The sequence below is a fragment of the Oryx dammah genome, unplaced genomic scaffold, assembly GCF_014754425.2.
Source record: "Oryx dammah isolate SB20612 unplaced genomic scaffold, SCBI_Odam_1.1 HiC_scaffold_10, whole genome shotgun sequence".
In the NCBI taxonomy this organism is placed as follows: Eukaryota; Metazoa; Chordata; class Mammalia; order Artiodactyla; family Bovidae; genus Oryx; species Oryx dammah.
In genome coordinates this window covers 11,118,239-11,125,511 of record NW_024070194.1, presented here as the reverse complement: position 1 = coordinate 11,125,511, position 7,273 = coordinate 11,118,239, and the positions used below count along the sequence as shown (strand labels likewise).

Here is a 7,273-nt window from a genome sequence, read left to right as displayed (position 1 = left end):
TGCAGCGTTAGGGGCTCGTTCAGGGCTGCTTGCTGAGCCACAAAAGCAGGTCAACCGGGCTCCCGGCCGTGACCGCCACGGCGTCGGGGGCCGGCCATGCACCTGTCTTGCTCCTGCTCTCTCTTGAGCATTTCTGTCATCGTCCTCCCACGATCTGAAACAGCAGGCTCCCAGCGAGCACGGCTCTGGAAGGGGCAGGACCGGAGGATCGGCGGGCGACAACGGGAAGCGGGGAAAAGATGCGAGAGACCCACAACGCAGTACGGGACTCCCAGCCGACCCTGAGAGCCCGCGCCCTTTAGTGACGTCAGGCAGCGCGACTCCCGCCATGCCTCGCGTGGCGCCGGAACTGGGGCGCGCGCCTGAAAGTGGGCGGGCGGAAGCTCAGGCGCCGGCTGCGAGGTTTACGCTGCCTGGCGGCGACTTCCGCCTTTGTTTACTAGGTGGCGTGCTTCAAGACCAGTCAGGTTTCTAGTTCCCTGTCACTCGGGGAGGCCAGGGACTGCCAGGTGGACTCCAAGGCCTGATTTTCCCTGTCTTCTCAGAGAAGAACGATGTTGCCCGCAAGTGCGGCCCCGGAGCCTGGCAGGGCTAGCCGGTGCCTCTGGACTAGGCCTTGGTGTTCGTCGTCCGTTCCCTCCCTGACTGTGTGCTCTAGCTCCGTAGTCCGTGACTTCTTCCTGCTTGATCGCTGAACTGCAAGTGGCCACGTTACAAAAGGAAGAACTAAGTGTTTGCGAAAGCTGATGCCCCAGAAGGCGCAGGGTAAGAGATCAAGAGGTGTGGGCTGGACTTCGTGTGTGTATAAAAGCAGCCCAGGTCCTGGCACTCGTCTCAATCTCATCCTCCTCATCAGGCATCCAAGAGATGTGCAGTAGATGCTTTCTAAGAGACCAAATTCTCATCGTTTGGACCTACTGTATAGCACTTGGAACTCAGCTCAATGTTATGTAGCAGCTTGGATGGGAGGGGAGTTTGGGGGAGAATGGATGCCTGTATATGTGTGGGTGAGTCCATTAGCTGTTAACCTGAAACTGCCCCAACATTGTTTGCTGATCAGCTATACCCCAATACAAAAAGTTTTTTAAAAATAACAAATTCTCACCTTTTGCAGTTGCATAAATGAGGACACAGCTAGGGCTGGCATGAACCTGGACAAACCCAGGCAGGATTGATTGCTATGTTCTGTGGTCGTGACTCCACACTTCTCCCAGTGATTGAAGAGGGACCACTAGAGTCATGCCGAAGGAACATATCCATCACTCCCCCGAAACTTATTCGTGTCCTTTGTTATCCCTTTTCTGCAACCGTTGTTACGTTAGATTGATTCTGTCACTACTGATTGGTTTGCAGTTTCTAGAATTGTGTGTAAATGGAATCAGACAGTGTGTACTCTTTATCTTCTTTCAGCATAGTTATTTTGAGATTGATATTGAATAAGTAATCTCTATTTGTTGTCAGAGTGGATATATTTGTTTTATATCTGTAATTTGTTTACCCAGTTACCTGTTGGTGGATGTTGAGGTTGCCTCCAGTTTGGGCTATTACAAATAAAACTGTGTAAAAGGCTCTGTGTGGACCTGTGCATTCACTTTTCTTGGCTCCATATGGCATTAACAGGTGTGTATATTTTTAAGAAACTCCTGAGCTGTTTCTAAAGTGATTGTACAATTTCATATTCCACCAGCAGTATTTGAGATGTCTGATGACTCCCCATTTTCATCAACATTTGGCGTGATTAGTCTTCTCAGTCAGCAATTCTAATAGGTGTGTAAATCTCATTGTAGTTTTAATTTGCATTTCCTTAATGAAATAGTATTGAGCATCTTTTCATGTGCTTTGCCATTTCATATATTTTGAAGGTGAAGTAGAAGGGGAAAGCCAATAGGATTTGCAGGTAGATCAGATAAGTGAGGTGAGAGAAGAGTCAAAAATATCTTCAACTCTGGTCAGTCCCTGAGTACTTCCTAATAGTTCTGTCCCTAACATGCACTGGCTGTTCCTTCAGACCACCTTGCAAATTCCTAAATCACCCAACTTTGAAGAGTCTTCAGTGACATGTTCGTTTGGTACCCACAACCTTTGCCTTTATTTTCACCCTTAGAGATCTAATTTTCTGTTTACTCATTGTCTTCCCTGTCAGCTGGTGAGTTTCTGGAGAAGATGGATGGTCTCCAGATGACTAGCCCCTGGTGTAGCCTAGCCCAATCATTTTGTCATATTTTCACAAACTCTACTCTTCAAATTTGCATTTCAAAGTATGGGTGCTTTGCTTCAAGTTATCTGCATCAAGCTGTGTGATCATGGCAGCTTAACATCTGTGTGCCTCGATTTCCTCATCTTTAAAATGGGGACCTGTTGATTGATACCTGCTTCTCATAGTGAGAAGTGAGTATTAAATGCAGAATGAATGCAAACCCTTTACTATGTTGCCTGGCCCATGGTGGCTTCGCCAGTAAAATCTAGCTATTATTTTCTGACCTGAATATTTTGCCAGTCCTTTGCTAGAGGACTGGCGGGCATCTATATTCTCAAATATAGATGCTTTGCAAATAGTTATCCATAAAATCTCAATAATTTGAAAAGCGGATGGGGAAATTTCACTGTTGAAGTCTGATTTGTTGAATCAGATAATTGAATTGCCTCCCTGCCTTGAAATGGGAAAGTTTCCCATTTCCAGTGCTGGTCCTGGACCTCTCATGCCTCTGGCCACCTGTTGCCGTGATCTACAGTGATACCCTTGGGGGTGAGGCAGAAGCTTTTTTTTTCTTTTTTAGCCATACCGCAAGGCTTTCGAGATCTTACTTTCCTGACCAGGGATTGAACACTGATCCTTGGCCTTGAGAGCACAGAGTCCTATCCACTGGACACGGTCAGGGAATTCTGTGAGCAGAATCTAATTCATCTGAAAACCATACCTTTGTTTCAAATCTCTTTTGATGGTCCTTATAAGACACAATTCAAACTCTAACATTCCAAGTTCTCCCAATTCTGTTCTGTGCCTTGCTAACAACTCTCCAGCCCAAATGTTAGCTTTAATATTTCATTCATTCATTCAATTAAGAATGTGTAAAAGCCCTTCTGTGAGTACCTGCCAAGAGCCAAACATTATGGTCAACCTCTGAAGCTAAAAAAGTGAATGCAGGAACTTCCCCAGTGGCCATTGGTTAAGACTGAGCTTCCACTGCAGAGGGTGCACATTTGATCCCTGGTCCGGGAACTAAGATCACACAGGCATGCTTTGCTGTGCAGCCAAAAAAAAATGTGAATGTGGGGTTGTCCCTGATCTTAGTGAAGTTGCTCAGTTATGTCTGACTCTTTGTGACCCCGTGGACTATAGCTCACCAGGCTCCTCTATCCATGGAATTTTCCAGGCAAGGATAATGGAGTGGGTTGCTATTCCCTGATCTTACAAGAGCAGTAAAATCATGGGCAGAAGAAGTATGGGTGGGAGGACAAGGTGATAAGGAGGTGCTCCCTGAATAGTCCGTAGGATCGCCTGGAGAATCCCATGGACGGAGAAGCCTAGTAGGTTACAGTCCATGGGGTCGCAAAGAGTCGGACACGACTGAGCGACTTCACCTTACCTCACCTTATAATAGATGTACGGGAGACGGCTGGCAAAGGGACTGTGATCCTACTTACCATTTGTGACCCTGTGGACTGTAGCCCGCCAGGTTCCTCCAGCCATGGAATTCTTCAGGCAAGAATACTGGAGTGAGTTTTCAGAGGCTCTTTCTGACTCAGAGATCAAACCCAGCTCTCCTGCACTGCAGGCAGATTCTTTACCATCTAAGCCACCAGGGAAGCCCACTTATCACTGACTTGTTATCAATCAGTGTTTGATTTGTGTCTAGCCTGATGCTGTACCTGGAGCATTTAGTAAGTAGTTTTGATGCTGTCTTCCCAAGCAGGGGCAAGCTCTGGGTCTGGAGCCTGAGGTGAGGCAGATTGTGAAATGACCAAATGACTGAAGCCTCCCTGTCCAAAGAGGCATGTGCAGAAAACGTTTCCTGGTAGAGTGTAATCTGTATGTTATCAGTCCTGGGCCCAGGGACCACTCCCAGCTGTGGCTGCACCCAGGACACTCGGAGTCCTCTCTCCAGGGGTGTCTGTTGGCATGATGATAACTGGAGTAGACACACTTGTGCAGATAACCAGATTCCATCTGGTACCAGAGTGACCTCCCTGCTCACTGACTCCAGGCTACTTAGGCTCTGGTGTAGACAAAGAAAGTCACCTGAGTCACTTCAGTAAACAGAGGATGTTGTGGCCGTCAGCCACTGCAGCCGCCCCTGACAGTGTACCCTGAGAAGATTCAGGGTGGAGAAAAATAGGATACTGGCCCTAGATAGTTAAGGAGCAAATCAGATGAATAATTTCAATACACCTAGACCCTAGGATCTTGCTGTACGTAGAAAAGTGCTAAATTCATTAACTTGAGATGTTTTCTTTAATTAGCAATAATCATTTGATGTTCTGACCCCTTGTTTTTATTTTTTGTTTTATAAAAACTCCTGTATAGGAAATTCCCTGGCAGTCCAGTGGTTAGAACTTGGCACTTTCACTGCCATGGCCCTGCTTCAATCTTCGGTGGAGAAATAAGATTCCTCAAGCCATGAAGAGTGGCCAAAAACAAAAAACGAACGATTTCTTGGCTCCTCCCTTACTTCTTCAGAACAGTCCCCCCGGAGCTATCCGAGAGTCTGTATGTCAGTCTTAAGTCCTCAGTAAGTCCTCTGAATAAATTGTGATTCTCAACTTTTAGGTTGTACATGTTTTTTTCATTCAGTAAATGTATTGGTCAACTGGCAACTCAAGGTGCCAGTGTTACAGCAGGTAGGTAAGTGCAGAGAAACGGGGGCAGGGGCCAAGTGGCAGGAAATCGCGCATCTTGTAAACAGCGGGGTTCCATGGACAGACAAAAGCAGGAACCTCCAGACTGACAGGAAACCACACATTTTAAGTGATGTGTGTCCTGGAAGCAGACAAAGAAAGGTAAAGGCAGGAATCTCCTGTGTCAGAATGTAACCTGTTGCTCTTTAAGCTCTCGTTACAATAAAATTATCCATATTAAGTTGGCAGATAAAATGTTCCCATCACGCACCAACGCCATGACTCTTCGGATGTAAGCTAAATAAGGACAAAAATCCCTCTTCCCCTTCGGAAAATGGAGCTGGGATGAAAATCCGGGAATATGACCCCCATACTCCTCCTTCCCCAGAGACTCTTCCACCCATTCATTTGTTACCCCTCAGAGCCAGCTTTCTAAATTCTCTTGAGACAAAGAACTTCCGAGAACACTAGCTTCTTTTTCCTAAAATGAGATTAATTAGCCATTTGAGAGTATGTGCTGTGTGCAGTGCAGCTTCCCAGACCTGAAAGCATAAGCGTGAGAGCAGCTGAAGAGTAATAATAATAATACAATAGCAACAAGTAATGAAGAGCTTATCACGTGCCAGGGATTGTTCTCAGAGGTTTACAAATATCAATTTATTTAATCCTACAACCACTTCACAAAGTAGATAACCAGTGTAGTGATCAAGAGCATAGACTCTAGAACTAGACAGCCCAGGTTTGACTCCCTGCTTTGCTATTTACTAGCAGTGTGACCTGGGGGAGGCCTGTGTCTCAGTGTCCTCATCTGCCAAAAGAAGAGACTACTATTGCCAGCTCATAGGAATAAATGAATTAAAATCCATTGTTGTTCAGTCGCTAAGTCACATCTGACTCTTTTGTGACCCCATGGACTGCAGCACACCAGGCTTCCCTGTCCTTCACCATCTCCCAGAGTTTACTCAAACTCATGTCCATTGATTTGGTGATGCCATTCAACCATCTCATTCTCTGTCGCCCCCTTCTCCTCCTGCCCTCAATCTTTCCCAGCATCAGGGTCTTTTCCAGTAAGTGGGCCAAAAGTATTGGAGCTTTGGCTTCAGCATCAGTCCTTCCAATTGAATATTCAGAGTTGATTTCCTTTAGGATAGACTGGTTTGAGCTTGCTGTCCAAAGAGTCTTACAAAGAAATAAACTGGCTGAAGGTGAAAGTCAGTCATGCCCAACTCTTGGGGACCCCATGGACTATACAGTCCATGGAATTCTTCAGGCCAGAATACTGGAATGGGTAGCCTTTCCCTTCTCCAGGGAATCTTCCCAACCTAGGGATCAAACCCAGGTCTCCTGCATTGGATTGTTTACCGACTGAACTGAGGGAAGCACAAACCAGTGGCGAGCACATAGTAAAAGCTGTCTATCAAGACCTGATAAAATATATCACTTTTATAGATGAGAAAACAGAGGCACAGAAAAGCTACTTTACTGTGATCCCACAACTAGTAAACACAGAGTTGGGAATCAAATCCTGGGCAGTCTGGCTTATACTATGCTGTAGCAATGAAGAGGGCTGTCCTCATAATTACTTTATGAGGGAAGTAGGTGGGGGAAACCCTGAGATAATTGCTGGAGAAGCGTCCAGCGTGAAACATGTCAGTGTTTCCTCTGTGGTGTGAAGTGAAGTTTGCAGCAGCTGGCTGGACTGTCCCCAGGTGGCCAGAAGTTTCTGGAGAGTGATCTGAGGGATAAGCAGGGGGTAAGAGGCTGAGGTTCAGCCCTGTGTCCCCAGGCTCCCATCTCATAATTCATTTACTTTTCTCTCTGCACTCTTTCCCAGGATGTGGCATGAAACTCATGGTAAAATGGCAACTTAAAATGGAAAATCATTGCTAAGACCCTAGGAGTTTAAGCATGTGGTAAACCTGGTGTTCTTTGGAAGGAATGATGCTAAAGCTGAAGCTCCAGTACTTTGGCCACCTCATGCGAAGAGTTGACTCATTGGAAAAGACTCTGATGCTGGGAGGGATTGGGGGCAGGAGGAGAAGGGGACGACAGAGGATGAGATGGCTGGATGGCATCACCGACTTGATGGACATGAGTTTGAGTGAACTCCGGGAGTTGGTGATGGACAGGGAGGCCTGGCGTGCTGCGATTCATGGGGTCTCAGAGAGTCGGATACGACTGAGCGACTGAAATGAACTGAACTGAACTGAAACTAATTTAATGCAACCAATGAATTCTGGGCCTTGGGGATACTGCTGTGAACTGAGGGGTCCCTTGAACTTGACTTCCCTGGTGGCTCAGATGGTAAAGCGTCTGCCTGCAATACGGGAGACCCAGGTTCGATCCCTGGGTTGGGAAGATCTCCTGGAGAAGGAAATGGCAACCCACTCCAGTATTCCTGCTTGGAGAATCCCAGGGACAGAGGAGCCTGGTAGGC

General features: G+C 46.6%; 1 long non-coding RNA gene across 2 annotated transcripts; it reads left to right on the top strand.

Moving 5' to 3' along the window:
* The first annotated feature begins 352 nt into the window (after positions 1–352).
* Positions 353–4,762, top strand: LOC120869225. Of its 2 annotated transcripts, XR_005722490.1 has the most exons (3): positions 353–765; positions 1,691–1,767; positions 4,526–4,762. It is a non-coding gene; the product is annotated as an uncharacterized LOC120869225 (long non-coding RNA). The 2 variants fall into 2 exon arrangements; XR_005722489.1 differs by lacking the exons at positions 1,691–1,767; positions 4,526–4,762 and adding an exon at positions 1,115–1,604.
* The last annotated feature ends 2,511 nt before the right edge of the window (positions 4,763–7,273 follow it).